Source organism: Pelobates fuscus, chromosome 2 (assembly GCF_036172605.1).
Source record: "Pelobates fuscus isolate aPelFus1 chromosome 2, aPelFus1.pri, whole genome shotgun sequence".
Lineage (NCBI taxonomy): Eukaryota > Metazoa > Chordata > Amphibia > Anura > Pelobatidae > Pelobates > Pelobates fuscus.
This window is the reverse complement of record NC_086318.1, coordinates 265,443,389-265,462,155: the sequence shown is the minus strand read 5'-3', so window position 1 is coordinate 265,462,155 and position 18,767 is coordinate 265,443,389. Positions and strand designations below refer to the sequence as shown.

Here is an 18,767-nt window from a genome sequence, read left to right as displayed (position 1 = left end):
ATATATACACACACACACACACACACTTACACATACACAAAGTGTATTTAAATATTAATATATATAATTTTATATATATATATATATATTAATATCAAATTACACGTAGACTGATACTGATTGATTATATATATATATATATATATATATAATTATTGTTATATATATATTTATATAAAATATAAAAAAAAATGTAAATACGTAAAAAAAATAAAATTAAAAAAATAATTAAAAATAAATTAAAAAGATATAGATGTGTGTTATTTCGTTCTAACTGTATTGTGATATTAATATATATATAGGGGTGTATATAAAAAATACCCCTTTCTGTCTCATTAGAGATATCTTTGCCAGAAGCTCAAGGAAGCAGGCTGAAGGGTCAGTGTTAGGACCCTTCAGCCTGACGTTGGCAGGCGGGCATTCCCTCCAATGGCCATTGGAGCAACTGAATGACCTCCATTTGTCTAAATATACATAGGGATTAAGGAGAAAGCGCAGATAACATTTTCTTTTCTTTGGTTTTTACTATATATTGGGGCTGATGTGTATTGTAGTCGTTGCAGCTGGCCCAGTAGTAATGGGACTAAGCGCAGGACTTCTCTTTTTGTATTAGCGTCAAATATAAGGCTTGTGTTTCATTTTTTTCACATTAAAATTCGCCAGATTGCTTACGTTGCCTTTTTGACCCTGGTAGCCCAAGAATGAAAATTACCCATATGATGGCATACCATTTGCAATAGTAGACAACCCAAGGTATTGCAAATGGGGTATGTCCAGTCTTTTTTAGTAGCCACTTAGTCACAAACACTGGCCAAAATTGGCGTTTTTTGCATTTTTCACACACAAACAAATACTAACGCTAACTCTGGCCAGTGTTTGTGACCAAATGGCTACTAAAAAAGACTGGACATACCCCATTTGCAATACCTTGGGTTGTCTACTATTGCAAATGGTATGCCATTATGGGTGTAAATTTAATTCCTGGGCCACTATACAGTCTCAAAGGCAACGTAACCAATCTGGCGAATTTCAGTTTCAAATGTAACGTGCTATATTTGACCCTGTAACTTCCCAAAACACCATAAAACTTGTACATAGGGGGTACTGTTTTACACGTGAGACTTTGCTGAATACACATATGTGTATTTTATTGCAGTAAAAGCAAACAGTATTATGACATTGACAGTTAAAATGTCATGTAGAACTAAAAAAATAACATTTCTTATTTTCTCCCATTTTTTTTTTTCATATTAAATTATGTTTCATATCTAAATATTTGATATTAAATGAAAGCCCTGTTTCCCCTGAATAAAATGATATATAATAAGGAGGGGTGCATTTAATATGAAAGAGGTGAATTACGGTTGGACAGACATAGCGCAAATGCCAGGTTTTGTTTACGTTTTGTTCTGTTCACAACTTGTACATTTGGCTGCAGTCTTAAGGGGTTAAAAGCCCTTTTCTTAGTTTTGATATTTTTGAATTGTTTAGTACATAACTCCCTTATTTGTTATCCTTGTGTAAGATTGGCATATTTAAGGATATCAAATTAGGGGGCTATCTACTAAACACACATGTATGTATTGGATCATCCAATAGGCAACTAACACACAGTTCTTAAAGGGGCTTACAAAGATATTTCTTATATATCTTATATATATCTTATATATATGATTCCCTTTTATTCCAGAAGTTTTGTCCTTAAGGGGTTAAAGGAAATAGGAGGGGTAGATAGAAACACACATTTATGCAGCCTACAGGATAGGGGAGGGGGGGGGGTAAATAAAATACTAACAGATGGTTACTGCCATACAAAGAAAGGATACCAATGTATAGGAATGTACAGCCAACGCCCTATCTAAAATGAACAGAACTTAGCTTTTTAATGTAGGGGCTTATTCACTAAAATGTTGAAAATTAAGGAGCATAAAAATAATAATAATATTCTATCAGCTATGCTTTAGTCATATTAAGGTAGTTTCTTCTAATTTGGGTGTACTTTATGTTTTTTGTTTTTGTTTATAATTTAGCAAATTTAAAGGGACACTATAGTAACCAAAAAACTTTAGCTTAATGAAGCAGTACTGGTGTACAAATCATGCCCCTTTTGTCTCACTGCTCAATTCTCTGCCCTTTAGTAGTTAATTCACTTTGTTTATGCAGCCCTAGCCACACCACCTTGCATGTGATTTACACAGCCTTCCTAAACACTTGCTGTAAAGTGAGATCTAATGTGTAAACTTCCTTTATTGCTAATTCTGTCTAATTTAGAATTACTTATTTCCTATGAAAACAGAAGTTAACATTAAAAATGAAACCATTTGTTATGCAGGCTGTGTCAGTCACAGCCAAAGGAGCTGTGGTTAATCTGTATGGACAGAAACAAAAGTGATTTAACTCCTAAATGATATATACACAAAAACTGCTTAATTAAGCTAAAGTTGATTTGGTGTTCCTTTAAACTTATTTTATTTATCTCATTTCTGTCCCAAAACACAGTACATCAAAGGGAAACAATACAGAGGCAGTGCCTGCCTCATCAAGACATCACACCGCTCTATGATTTTTCTCTTTGGTATTTCCTTTCAGCTGAAGGAAGGACCAGAAACACCATCAAAATTTCCAGCTCTACATGATGCGGGAATTAGTAACTAGAACAAGGTTTTATAATCTATACCAGCAAAAGCATTCACGAAAGGTAAGTGCACATGAGCCATCGTGGCCAATTATTTTATGAATAGAAAAAAAGCATACCGTATATACTCGAGTATAAGCCGACCCGAATATAAGCCGAGGCCCCTAATTTTATCCCAAAAAACTGGGAAAACTTATTGACTCGAGTATAAGACTAGGGTGGGAAATGCAGCAGCTACTGGTAAATTTCTAAATAAAATTAGATCCAAAAAAAATATATTAATTGAATATTTATTTACAGTGTGTGTATAATGAATGCAGTGTGTGCGTATGTGTGTGTGTATGAGTGCAGCGTGTGTGTATGAGTGCAGCGTGTGTGTATGAGTGCAGTGTGTGTGTGCATGAGTTCAGTGTGTGTGTGCATGAATGCAGTGTGTGTGTGCATGAATGCAGTGTGTGTGTGCATGAATGCAGTGTGTGTGTATGAATGCAGTGTGTGTGTATGAATGCAGTGTGTGAATGCAGTGTGTGCAGGGTCGGTGCAAGGATATTTGCCGCCGTAGGCTCTGCCAGCCCCCCTCTCCCCCAGTCTGTATTATGGCAATGCAAATTGCCATAATACAGACTATGACTCGAGTATAAGCCGAGTTGGGGTTTTTCAGCCCAAAAAATGGGCTGAAAAACTCGGCTTATACTCGAGTATATACGGTATTCCTTCAAAAATTACTATTGTTAGTTATTTAATTTATGTGCAGTGGAGTACAGTAATATGCTTCTACACATCACATATACTCAAACTCAATTTTATGTGTTTAGCTATTCATTCACAATGATATATTTACGTCTCTGGAAATCAAATTATTCAGATTGCTAGACCATGAGAGAAGGAAGTTAATATCAAGTATTATTTCAAGTATAATGTGATTGCATTGGCTCATCATCATTGGTAAATTTAGAATGCATTTATCAGCTCTAACTTGAGTTGTCTTTTTTGACTTATGGTAACATCTGAGGTGAACAAATAATGGAATGCAGAAGTTAAAAGATAATGAGTATATGAAAAATAACTTCATGTGCAGTTGGAGTTGGTTTTCATTATTCACATTCACTGTACACAAAAGGAGAAACACTCCTCATTGGACATAAACAATGTGGTTAACTTGTCCCAGTATCCACACACTAAGGCTAAGATAATAGGAGAAACTGATGTATGGAATCCCACAAGGGGAAACTAACATCAGTAGAGCTCTACTGGTATAAGAAATGAGGAAGGGGACCCTACCTTTAATCAATCTAAGGATAAAAAGGGATATGCAAACAAAAAGTATAACTCAAAGAAAAAAATCTCTATTCACCCTAAGAATTACCTCAACACCGTGGTATGACCACTAGTGTCTACACGAACCAACTCTCCGTACTTAAGTTATAAATAAACATCTAAAAATCAATAACTGTAGTAGTAACAAAAATAAAAAAGTGCTACCCAGTGCAGTGATAAATAAGAAAAATAAAACTCTTAACGAGCAATTTGGCGTGTTCAAAACGCCGTTGTCAGGAGCCTGTGAACATAAACGGCTTGTTGTTCTATTTAAATACCTATTGCTGATGAGACATGGCCATGTCGTCACACATTTGAATATGTTTACTTTATTTCTCCATTTTGTGTTGTAAGGCTAAGATAAGCTTATTGTCAAGAGGCTTAAGAGTTGCTCCATCGGCACAATATAGTGACTGTAAATACTTTTAAAATACATTACAGTTAAAAAAAAATGTCATGGCAAACAGAAAGTTATTACTCAGGACCCCATTTCTGTCATGATCTTCGGAACCAGACAGACTGACCGATAACAGACTAAGGAATTGCAGTACCGGTCCTTACAGTGGCCGGGCTATGCAAAAAGAGAGAAATCAGAGTACAAGACAAAGTTAGAGGGGAAACAGAGAATCGGAATAATGAAAAGACAAGGGATATACAAAACTGGAGAGAGAGAAGCTCCCACCATATTTTTAGTGGTTGTGGGGTAATACAGGGCCTAACCCAGAAAAAAGAGATAATAGAGAGGGCTTGAAAGAGGTCTGCCAAGAGTGTCAGGATATTTATATCGGCAGACATTTTGTGCTAAAATAGAAATTAAAAGTGTATATTGCCAGTCACTCAGAACAGAGCAGACTCCATTTTGCTATCTTCAGGATAACAAAGACACACAATTTCCTTGCTTTCACTAACCACTGAGCTTGAGCTAAGGAATGCATTATTTAAACAAGCCAAGTGATAAGCAATGAAGCAGGGGGATGGAATGCTCTGTTTAAATGTTAATGGAATAAAAATATTTTTTAAACACAGACATTAGTGACAGAGAAGATTACTTTGTAAATTTTACAAGGTACCATTGTAAATAAGGGGTGAAATTGAGTTTAGAACTGTCAATTTTAGAAATTATGATCAAAGTCGTTGCCACAAAGACTGAGGCAAACGCTTTGAACTGACAGCAAATTTAAGTTATGGTAGTCATTTTAGATAAGCCAAATGACGTCAAAATCATCATCAGGAAAAGTTACCGTATTTTTCGCTCCATAAGACGCACCTCACCATAAGACGCACCTAGTTTTTAGAGGAAGAAACTCAGAAAAAAAATATTCTGAACAAACTGTCCCATTGTGTTTCTTACTATGGACAGTTTGTACAGGATATTTTTTTTCTCCCCTGTCCCATAGTGTCCCCCCCTCCCATAGTCTTCTCCTCTCTCCCATAGTCTTCACTCACCCCCTCCCCATAGTCTTCATCCACCCCCTCCCCATAGTCTTCATCCCCCCATCCCCATAGTCTTCATCCACCCCCTCCCCATAGACCTTATCTCCCCCCTCCCCATCGTCTTCATCCACCCCCTCCCCATAGACCTTATCTCCCCCCTCCCCATAGTCTTCATCCACCCCCTCCCCATAGACTTCATCCACCCCCTCCCCATAGACTTCATCCACCCCCTCCCCATAGACTTCATCCACCCCCTCCCCATAGACTTCATCCACCCCCCCCATAGACTTCATCCCCCCATAGACTTCATCCCCCCCTCTAGACTTCATCCCCCCCTAGACTTCATCCCCCACGCCCCCTAGACTTCATCCCCCCCCATAGACTTCATCCCCCCCCCTTACTGTCCCCCTCCCCTTGTCCCATAATGACTTACCTGTCTTGTAGCGTTGGCCGGCAGCACAGGGCGCACCGCGGTAGTGGAACTTGAATTTCATGTTCCGGTTTCCGGCGGGACTGAAAGGAAGTGCACACTCAGCTTGTGCACACTTCCTTTCAGTCCCGCCGGAAACCGGAACATGAAATTCAAGTTCCACTACCGCGGTGCGCCCTGTGCTGCCGGCCAATGCTGCAAGACAGGTAAGTAAAGCTTCATATTCGCCCCATAAGACGCACAGACATTTCCCCTCACTTTTGAGGGGAAAAAAAGTGCGTCTTATGGAGCGAAAAATACGGTAACTCTTTCCTGGATAGGAAGGTTTAGTGAGGCGAGACTGCCCTCTATGGACCAAATACCTAAATTGCAATCTGCAGGTTGACCACACCTTCAGTTTCCTATTGGCCTTATCAACTAATGACGTACAGAGAGTCTGGCCCTTTAAAAGTTAGGACAAAGGGAAGAGAGAAGTTAATTGGAGAAGTTTGGGCTTTCAGATTCGGACATTCAGAGAGATCCAGGACAGATATTCACTCTGGGACTAACACTCAAGAAACACTCCTTGACACTTACTTTTTACTATTACTTACATACCTCCATACAACCAATCATACACGCATTCAAGTTCCTGGGACTACCTACTCATCTGACGAGAACATCTACTTAACTGGTAATTATGCTGGTTTTATTTAATTAATCTAAATTAATAAAAAATCTAATAGCATGATATATGACTAGATAAATCACGGTCAGATTTCAATATTTAGAAATCTTAGTTAACTAAAGAACATATAGTTATAAACATTCCATTCTGCAGGTGGAATTAAGAATAATTATATATTCATGTGATATTATCACGTGTTGGCATACCAATGTTTTTATCCAGGTGTATTGATTTGCTCTAAAATAAGATAAGATATCTTTTTAGGCAAATTAAAATTTGGCTTATAGAATCTGGTAGATTATTCTTATTGGATGGTTCCAGGAAATGATTAATGAGCTGGTTTGAATGTTATTTTAATTGAAAATTACATGAGAATAGGATATTATATGCCTAGGAGGATCTAGCCAGCATTGAAAGGGTTACTCAGTTGATCTAAACTGTTAGCCAAGGTGTTATGGCTTTTTGCTGGAAGTTTAGCTTTCTGTCTGTGAAGTACCCTCATAAATATTGTAAGTCTTGACAGTTGATGCTGTTAGCCATTGGATTGTTTTAACATTGCCATTGTATTGCATACTTATGTTATACTAAATATTCACTGATTATTATCATGCATGCTGCCTAATATTATTATTATTTTATTTGTCACAATAAATTATATCTAGTTTTATAACAAATTGTGATTTTATTTGTATTGAATACATTTTACTTACATGATATCGATCTCTAAGATCTAAGAGAATTGAAATAGTGGGCAATTCTTGACTGTTTAATATTATCATCCCATAAATATCCCCACAAGAGGCACACCCGATTCCAGTCCTATTACCCTAATGTAAATTACTAAGTAAAGGTAATTGGCATATAATGCCTAATATACATATGCATAGAAAATAAAAAACTTTATTGTTCAATACTGGATAAACACATCTAAATATCCCAGACACCAAAAAAGTGAAAAAAAAAAATAATAATGAAAAAAGATGATAGTAAGTATAAAAATAGGACCGACTGCTGGAGCTGATGTGTACGAATTACAAAATAGCCAGATAGTGATACTGATGAAATGGAAACAGTATCTAAGGGGAGATATACAGTGTATACATAGGTAGATACAATAAGGTAACCCTAGTCATACTGGCCAAGTGGCAACAGAATGGGTATATCTTATAACTAGTCAAGCTCAAAGTAATGTAAATCTGTCTGTGTGGCTCTAAGTACAGCAGGATCAAGTAGGTATATGGCTTGTCAGAGAGTATCTGGGAAGTCCACAGTAGACCCCAGATGAAATAGTCATGATCGGGAAAACAGACAGTGGATAACATAAGAGATTGCTCTCCCCTATTATGATAGTCTCTGATAGCACCTCCTGAGCACACCGTTGTATCTTGATAGATTCAGGGCATAAGTATCAAAAAGTAAAAAAAGTCTTGAATAAACTTATATAGTGTAAAGTGTATAAAATCTGAAGTAGATATTTAGTAGATAACCCCCCAAAAAACAGGTTCTACGCTTAATTGGCAGATAAGGGATAGCGTCCAGTATACTACTGCAGATCCCTTAATGGACTCTTAAGATAGATAGTGCACTAATGAATCTCTGGGTCACAGTATAGATTATTCAGTACTGTGCTGGAAAAGTCTCTGGGAAAAACAGCCCGCTAGAATGGATAGAGCAACTGAATGCTTATCATACTTGTATTGTCTGGTATCGCTCAGGTATGCTGTACTAAGCTTAAAGAGTAGTTAACAACTGAGTGCTTATCATGCTTGTAGTATCCGGTATCGCTCAGGTATGCTGTGCTTCAACTGGAGGAGTAGTGAACTGCGTATCGAGAGCTAGATAAACCCATATCTGAGAAAGACCCAGAACCCTAGGCTAAAAGCACCTGTAGAACGGTCTAAATTTAAAACCCCACAGAAATGTGGAGTCTACCTCAACGTGTTTCGGCGCTAGGATGCGCCTTTGTCAAGAGTTTGGTGTAGACTGAAAGTGTCGGCTCTTCTAACAGGATGTGTAATCCCCTTCGTTTGATGATGCTTGTATTGGTAAACCACTTGCATCTTGTTGGGGGTGGGGTATCCATGTAATTGACATGTATAGTTCAGTGTGGGGTAAAGATGTAACGTTAACTCCTTGATCCCCAGAGTGTATAGTTTGTCCCCAATGGGATTGATATTATGTTTATATTGCAAATGAGTGTTTAAACTAATAGATTGCAGAGGTATTGCAAGTTAGGGATATTTCTAGACTAGAGTTATCAATAAATTATATATTTATAAGCATAAATACACGGTTACAGGTTGACAGTCACTGATAGTCAGAGTTGGCTGTCAGAAATAGAATGAAACTTGGAGGGATATTTCTAGACTAAAGTAATAAAAAAATAATATATTTATAAGTCTAAATAGACAATGTTACAGGTTGACAGTTACTGATAGTCAGAGTTTGCTGTAAGGACTAGAATGGATCTTAGAGGGAAATTTCTAGACTAAAGTAATCAATAAATGATATATTTATAAGCATAAATAGACTGTTACAGGTTGAGAATTACTAATAGTCAGAGATGGCTGTCAGGACATCATTTGTATTGGATCCTTAAAAGGGGTAGATGTTATATTTTATATATTGTGTTATGTTTATATTGCAGATATTAGAGCTCAATATGTTCAATACAGGGGTGACCTGGTGATGGTACCTATATCATAAGCATACATGGAGACTAGTTATTAGTTGGTAGTTCCTGGTAATCTTAATGGACTATCTAAAAAATGGGTCTCAAAAGGCTATAGTGATGTTGGCAAGGTAAGTAGTTGTACAGAGGCATCTAGAAACGACTATATATATATATATATATATATATATATATATATATATGCACCTAGGTTTTAGAATAATGAATATTCTAGTTCATACAGATTTAAAATGTTACAATATATAGAGATTTGGAGGAATCTTAAATAGATCAATCCCTAGGTAAAGATGCATCTATATGAAGGGAGCAAACAAAAAGCATTAGGCTGTAAGGTCTTTAATCGATAGATCCAATAGCTCTTGCGTTGTCTTAGGAATCTATCGTAATCACCTCTTCTTTTGTCACATTTGACTAGTTAAAGTTCACAAAAACGAAGACCTTTTGAATCACCTGAGTGCAGGGCCGTCTTTAATATGGATTGGACCCTGGGCAAACATTTGCTTGGGCCCCCTGAACCCTTTCGTCCGCTCCTTGGCATGCAATCATGCCCCCCACCCCAACGCAGAGGCGGACGTAAAGTAGAGAGGGCTCTGGTGCATGAATTATTTTGGGAAAAGAGGGGGCAAAAGGTAGATCCCCATCTGTCATGCAACTCCAACAATGCTTTGACAGCTGGGGCGCTACCATTTTCCCATGCATGCAGGGTTGTATTTAGCACTGAGCAGTATTTGTGTGTTTGAGTGTAAGCATGTTTTGTATGGAGTACGTTTGTGTGAATGTAGGGGTGTGTTTGTATGTGGAGATGGCATTTAAATGCAAGTATGCATTTATGTGTAGTGTTGGGTTATGAATACACTGGTGTGTTTATATATAATTTTGTTGTTTAAAAAAAGAGGTGTGTTTATATGTAGTGTAAGTTGAATGCAGGTGTGTATTTGCATGTAGTGTTGAATGCTGAGATGTATGCACAAATACACATGCACTGTCACAAACACACACACTGTGATACACATACACACACAGAAACACTTGCAGATACACAGATATACACAATCATACAGATGCAGCTATACAGACACATTTACACACACTGACACACACATACAGACACACAACCTGGCACACATGCAGACACACAGATGCACACACTGACACACACGCAGATACACTGACAACATAAAGATACACAGACACACACAATGACAACATACAGACACACAGATACATAACCTGACAAATGCAGATACAAACACTGACACATATGCAGATACACACATTGGCTACATACAGATACATGCACAGGTATACACACTGGCACACACACAGATACATACATACTGACACCATACAGATACACACTGACACACACACAGTCACTGTGACAGACATACTGACACCATACAGACATACTGACACTGTGACAGACACACAAACTGACACACACAGACATACTGACATGCACACAGACATACATACTGACACACACACAGACATACAAACTGACACACAGACATATACTGACTGACACATACATACTGACACACACACAGACATACTGACACACACAAAGACATACAAACTGACACACAGACATATACTGACTGACACATACATACTGACACACACACAGGCATACATACATACAGACATACATACTGACACACACAAAGACATACATACTGACACACACAAAGACATACTGACACACAGACATACTGACACACACACATACATACTGACACACACACACATACATACTGACACACACACACATACATACTGACACACAGACATACATGCTGACACACAGACATACATACTGACACACAGACATACATACTAACATACTGACACACCCACACACAGACATATTGACACACCCACACACAGACATACTGACACACACAGACATACATACTGACACACAGACAAACATACTGACACACACACACACACAGACATACTGACACACACAGACAGACATACTGACACACAGGCAAACATACTGGCACACACACACACACACACACACAGACACTCTTCAGTTTCCTACCTTTGAAAGAGGCTTCCTTCCCTGTGGTCCAGTGTGCTGGCTGGGGTAGTTGGGAGTCTGACTCTGCTTGCTCCACCTCCTCACTGGATACTGGCTAAGCAGCCTCCCGCGTGGCCCGATGTCTGTGAGGTGGGAGGAAGTGATTCGCGGACGTCACTTCCTCCCATTCAGCCGTTAAGCATGGGCCCGGTCGCGCTGTTAAAGGGCCACAGGGCCGACCGGACCCCTGCTGGAACATGCTCACTGGGTGGCCCTAAGGGTATGGGCAACCGGTGGGCCCCCTTAGTGTGCGGGCCCCAGTGCAGCCGCAATACTAGTACCGCGGGCCCATTAGGTAGGGAAATATTTATTTTTTTTTTTTAAATGTTTTATTGCAGGCAGCGGGGCCCACGGGGCAGCTGCTTTGGGCCCCCCATGAATAACTGGGCCCAGGGCAGCTGCCCCGTTTGCCCCTCCTTAAAGACGGCCCTGCCTGAGTGATGTTCTTTAAGATGGTGGGCGATTGGGGTCTCGATAGTGAGTTTAGGGCATCGTACGTGTTATTTTATTTGTTCTTTAAAGGGTCGGAAAGTTTTGCCCACATGTTTTAGATTGCACTCACAAGTAAGGAGATAGACCAGGCCCGCAGTATTACAGTTAAAAAATGAAGTGACTGTAAAAATGTGTTTTGCTTCACTGTCAGTGACTTATTTTGAGTCTCGTTTAATGAATTTGCACGCAACATAACATCCACATTTGAAGGACCCTGTGATGGGAGTATTCAACCAGGTAGAACTGTTAGTACGCTGAGATTGAAAGTGACTGGGGACATGGGGATCTCTCAAATTCTTGCCCCTTTGTGCCGTCATCTCCACTTTAGGACCCAATATTTTCTTCAAGTGTATGTCATCAGTTAATATTGGCCAGAATTTTTGGATACCTGTTTTAACTGTATCCCACCCTGCTCGTGGTGAGCGGACAATTGAAGCCTGCGTGAGCGGCAAGCAGGAACCAGAAGCCGCCGCTCGCTGTGAGCAGGCAAGTGAAGTTGCTGCTCGCGGTGAGTGAGCAACAGAAGTCGCCAGGAGCGGCACGCAGGCAGAGGGCCTTACAATTTCTTTACCTTCCATTCAGGAAATAAATTCTACCAACAAATATTTGAGAAGAGATATTAGTATATCTCTTCTCAAATATTTGTTGGTAGAAAATCTGGAGCTTTCCATTCTGATACACTAGAACCATAATTGGGAGATACACACATTTTATTCTGACACTGCATGCATTGATTTTGATGACAATAATTGTTATTACAAATATACAAAGACAAGTAATGTGCTCAAACTCCCACTACTCCTGGGCGGCAGCAATGACCACAGTATACATCAGCCCCAATACAAACAATAAAAAACTAAGAAAAGTTACTTGCGCTCTATCCCAAATCCCTGTGCATATTTAAATAACTGGAGCTTTTTTAGTATTACTCCATTGGCCATTAGATTGAAGCTCACCTGCCACGTCATGGCAAACCTTTTAGGTGAGTCCTACACTAACAATTTACCTTGCTTCCATCTGCTTCAGGTAAAAAAATCTGTAATGAAACAGAGGGATATTTTTTATAAATCCCTATATGTAATGTAATACAAAAGCAAATACAAAATAAAAAAGACAAGTCCTGCTCTCAAACTCCCACTACTCCTGGGTAGCAGCAATGACCATAGTATACATCAACCCCAATACATACAGCAAAAACCAAAGCAATTGATTACTATCCCAAATCCCTATGCATATTTAAATATCTGGAGGTTTTTAATATCACTCCAATCGCCATTAGGTAGATGCTCACCTACCACGTCAATGAATAAACCCCTTCCCGACCAAAGACGGAAATTTTCCATCAAGCTTGTCCTTGTGTTAAGGACCCTTGACGGAAAATTTATGTAATATACTAAAGTTAACCACAGATGGCCGCGATCGCCGGGTAAATGCTCACCCGGTCTGCCCAGGCTGTCAGAGCGAGCACATGATCCGCCTCCCTGCTCTTCCGCCGTCAGTGTGAAGTGCAGGGAGACAGATCAGTGTTATTCCTCTTCATCCTGTGTGAAACAAAAATAAAAAATGAAGTTAAATCCCACCCTCTTTCCCCTTCTTTAATAAATTAACCCCTTCCCTGCCAAATGATCACTGACTACAGTGATCAATTGGCAGGGACTACATTTTACTGTCATCTGATTTATTTATTTTAACCCCTCAGGGGTTAAATTTATTTTTATTAATTAATTTAAATATTTTAAAATTAGACATTTAGCTAGCTGGGGTGGGTGGAAGTTTGTGGAGAATTGGGGGTTTGGTGTTAGGCTAGCTAGGGGTTAACGTTAAAAAAAAAAGTTTTAAAATTAAGCTTTAAAAAGTTAAAAGCAAAAGTGTAAAAATGTTTTAATAACTTTTAAGTAAAAAAAAAAAAATACCACCCCCCTTTACCCAATCCAAATAAAAATTAACCCCTTCCCTGCCAGTTGATCACTGCCTACAGTATTATACTGTGATCTAATTTTTTTAACCCCTGAGGATTAACTTTTATGTATTTTTTAACCCTCAGGGGTACAATTTATTTCATTAATATAAATATTTTAAAATTATATATTTTTCTAGCTAGGGTGGGTAGGAGTTATGGGAAAGTGGGGAATTTACTGTTAGTGCTGCTTATTGCTAGTTAGGCGTTAACGGTAAAAAAAGTTTATAAAAAAATGTTAAAAGTGTAAAAAAAAGTTAAAGTTTAAAACATTTAATAAGTAAAAAAAATTAACGAGTTTTAAACATACTAGCGAAAAAATTATCCCACGCTAAGGATCAAAATATGCTTTTTGAATTACCCCGTGGTGTATTCTTTAATAAATAATATGTGTTTGTGGGGAAGTTTGAATAACCAGCCAGCTAATCTACTCAAAAAGGGAACATGGGCACAACGTAAAAATTCAAAGTTTGGAAAAAAAACGGAATGGCTGTGTCTCAAATGTGCCCCTTCAATGTCCACATATACCTGGCAAAGGTATATGAAGTATTATACAGTCGTTCCACACATAAGGTTTGCAAAATATACTGTGCAAACTTACTTTGTGTGTCAAAAAGGCAGAAAAAAATGCTTATTACCACTACAAGCTAGCAGAACATTTTTCCTACGCTAAGGTTCAAAATATGCATTTTGAAATACCCTGGTATTTGTTCTTTAAGAAATGGTATGCATTTATGGTGTAGTTGGGACATGGACACAGCGTAAAAATTCTAAATTTGAAAAAAACTGGAATGGCTGTGTCTTACATGTGCCCCTTCAATGTCCACATATACCTGGAAAAGGTACATACGGGGTATTGCTGTACTCAGCTGACATAGCTGAGCAACATATGAAGTATTATACAGTCGTAGCACACATAAGGTTTGCAAAATATACTGTGCAAACTTACTTTGTGTGTCAAAAAAGGCAGAAAAGTGCTTATTACCATTAAACTTGGTACAAGCTAGCAGAAAAAGTATCCCACGCTAAGGTTCAAAATATGCCTTTTGAAATACCCTGGGATGTCTTCTTTAATAAATGGTATGCCTTTATGGAGTAGTTGGAATATGTAGCCTGCTCAAGTGCTCCAAAGTGGGACACGGAGGCATCAAAACCCTCCATGAAAATTCACACTTAAAAACCTGAACTTGTCATGTCTCTTTTACAGCGATGTAACTTCACAAAATAGAGTCTAGGTCATACAATGGGCATATTGTTTTACTCAGAAGATGTACCTGAGCATAATTTGTTTTGTTTTTTTATGACAGTGGTACATATCAAGTGTAAGAAAAACAAACATTGACATAAATTGGTGAAAAAATAGTGACAAGTTAAGGCACAATATACACCATATAAGATATACAGGGGTGTCTGCTTTATCAAATGAAAGCCCTTTGTGAGGTTATTTGAAACGTCACACTGCTATAATACCCTAAAATGAGACATAGGCCCGTCAAATCCATCTACAAAAATTCTAACTATAGAAACTGAAATAGCCTTGTCTATTATATAGCATTGTAGCTTCACAGAATAGTGCCAAAGGCAGATGTAGCGGAACACAATATGGGGTTCTGTGCAGGAATAGCACACACCAGCTTTACGAAATACACATTACAAAAACCTTGTTATATGTCTAAATGCCAAAATAGAGAAAAAACTCAATTTTACTCCAATATTTAGCAGAGATTGGCGATGAAATGGTTACGTAAAAAGTGTCAAACTAACCTCAGGTAAATAGCCTGTGATGTCTACTTTATATAAATAAATATATACTTTTGTGTGGCAATTTATTTTTTATGTGGTGGCTACTTAACCTACAAGACAAATATACCAACTTCTAAAATTGTTTCACATTAAAATGTTATTTTAGTCATTGTATTTTGTGACCTGTAACTTTCAAAATAAGTTGAAATCCTATACATATCATGTACTCTATTGTAAGGAAACCAAGTATATTTAAACCTCCTTCGGTAGTTTCCTCCCGAACAGCCAGAGCCTAGTGAATATAGCTCTCCGTTCGGTAGTTGAAGTAGACAAAATCCATACGAAATACAAATAGCTTTACAAGATAATTCCCTTAGTAAAGCATACGGATTCCCAAACATTAGCCGAAGTCAAGAAGAAGGGTACAAAATGGACTGGCTTTAATGAGCACACACAGACGTTTATGCAAGTCACCATGCAAGGGGACATCCCACAGGGAGGGACACAGTATAACCAATCAAGTACAGTAAAAACATAAAACACAGCCAGCACAAACATACAATTCCCTCCCCTATCCCTGGAGATAATCAAGTCTGATAAAATAATAACTTGATTATCTACAGGCAGAAAAATCAGTTTTCCCAATATCTGGAACACCCCTTTATACATGAGGTATCCCCACAAATATGTCCCCTGAGAGCCCCGATCTGGGTGACCAACATATTCAAATTTCACCCAGATCGGTTCAAGGGTTCTCAAAAACTATGGAAGTCTTGGCACAAACTCCGACAAAAAACAGACCTATCACCATTCCCATCCCCGCTATACCCACTTACACAAAACCCCCACTTTCAAAAAGGGGATTCAGGAAAATCGTTTGATCTCTATCACAAAGGCACCTCACTACAACTACGTGATGTAGTCCAAGACGGTAAAATTAAAACCCTTCCTTAAATCATACCAACTCATACCCACACGGTAATACAACAAATGCATCACCACCAATTGACACACTTTATCAAAACCCATAACTTACTACCTAAAGGAGACAGGCCCCTAACTAAGTTCGACCAGCTGTGCTCCTCACATCCATCCACTAAAAAAGTCCTATCTACCATATACACACTGATTAGGGAATCACAAGAACCAAACCTCCCGGGATATACGGCTAAGTGGGCAGATTAACTCAAATTAGACTTCTCTTGTCAACAGTGGCAAATCATTCTTAAAACGGCACATAGCTCCACCACCTCGTTAACAGCACAAGAGAGTAATTTTAAACTTATAACCCGGTGGCACTTTACACCAGCGAAAATCCACACAATACATAACACGACCACAGACCTCTGCTGGAGGTGCAACCAAACAGGAGCACATCATGCACACATTTGGTGGCAATGCCCGCAGATAGCCAAATTTTGGAGCAGAATTCACACTATCGTTCAAAATATCTTCCAGACCAAATTCTCCTTGGCTCCAGACCAATACATTTTCCTCCTACCCCCCCAGGGCTTCTCGAAATTAGACGCAGCCCTATTCAACCACTTAGTCATGGCTGCCTCTCAATTAATTTCCAAACACTGGAAACAGCCAAAACCTCCCTCAATTAGGGAATGGATCCAGAGAGTAGAAGACACAAAACAAATGGAGGATATAACACAAGCCAAATTAGGGAACCAAGATTTGGGCACCGTGGAACACCTTCATTACACTCAAGACACACTTGACAACCAGTTGCAGTCCACACCACAGCCACTATGCGGCTGGATGGATGTCCGGGGTGGCGCTGGACGCCCGGGCGCGCAGTGGGTCTCAAAGACCAATACCGACTACACTAGATGGCTTTCCCATAGTGACAGAAACCAAATCCTGAAATTACGTTAAACTTCACAACTCCCACACATGTAACAAATACTAGTTCTATGACGAGAAGGAAGGAAAGAAATTTAGCAATCTCACGCTTAAGCCAGAGCGAAAGGCGTTTTACTGAACCATGTAATATCCACAGCCTACTGTTCAACTATATACAACCGGTACTCTTCTGTAACAAAACTTGCTACATATCAATGTTATTGTGAATCTAACCCACACTCTGTAACATGCAATTGCGAAAAAGCTTATTGTACCATTTTACCAGCACCAAGACCGTATAATTCATGTATTTCTGTAACTCCTATAAGAATATACTCGCATTACTGATTATTGTAATACTATCTAAAAACAATAAAAACTTAGATAAAAAAAAAATTATATTGTAGCATAGTCATTGGAATAGTTCTTTTATATGTACACGATGAGTTGGTAGATCAGGAGAAAAGAGGAAGATATCGTCCAATTATACCACAATATATTGATTAAACAGATCACAAAATACATAATTTAGGAAATGTTGGAATGTGGCTGGGGCATTAAACAAAGCATAGGGCATCACTAAATTATTCGTAATGTCTATAACGAGAATAGAAAACGGTCTTCCACTCGTCACCTTGTCGAACATGAAGCAAATTATAGGCGCCTCTTAGATCCAATTTAGACTATACGGTAGCTGATTGTAATCTTTCAAGGAATTCAGGAATAAGGGGAAGTGGATATTTGTTTTTTTTATTGTTATCTGATTTAATTCTATATTCTCTATCAACATATGGATGGATGTAGGCTTCCATCCATTTTCCCCACTAAAAAAGATGCCAACTCCAGCAGGAGAAATCGATGGTCGAATAAAGCCTTTATTCATGTTCTCCTGCATATATTCTTTTAGGATACGAAGCTCGTTTTCTGCCAGGGGATATAACCTTCCATAAGGAATTGGTGTATCTGGTAGTAGATCAATAGAACAATCTTATTCTCTTCTAGGCGGTAGAATGTCCACTCCTCTTTTATCAAAAATTATTTGTATTCTTGTTAGGTTTCAGGAAGAAGAATAGCTTTGCCTTGTGTCATGTTCTCTACCAATATGGAGCAAACAATACCTTTTGTCATGGTTTTCTTTAGACACTGAGTTACAGAGGGTGGATGGGAAAGTGATAGTATCTTTGGACCATGATAAACAAGGATTATGGTTGCGTAACCAGGTTATATCAAGTATAACAGGAAACAGTGGAGAAGGCACTAACCAAATGAGAAGACTTCTTTATGTTCACTGTGGTGAAAGTAACCTCGCCACTGGCTCTTGAAGTGGCCTGCTTTCCAACCTATTGCCCCAGGACTATGGCCCATGTATTAGACTTTGGTTCAGGACTATGGAAATGCTTTGTTCTTGCCTTTTCCCTTATATGGTTCGGTATATGGAGTTTACCGAACGGATAAGG

General features: G+C 38.5%; 1 protein-coding gene across 1 annotated transcript in view; it reads left to right on the top strand.

The window, feature by feature from the left end:
- Positions 1-18,767, top strand: part of CHRM3 (cholinergic receptor muscarinic 3) — a 252,798-nt gene that overhangs the window by 22,794 nt on the left and 211,237 nt on the right. The window contains exon 2 of the mRNA XM_063441774.1: positions 2,590-2,698. The gene's annotated coding sequence lies outside the window, so the exon portion shown is untranslated. The remainder of the gene's footprint in view (positions 1-2,589; positions 2,699-18,767) is intronic.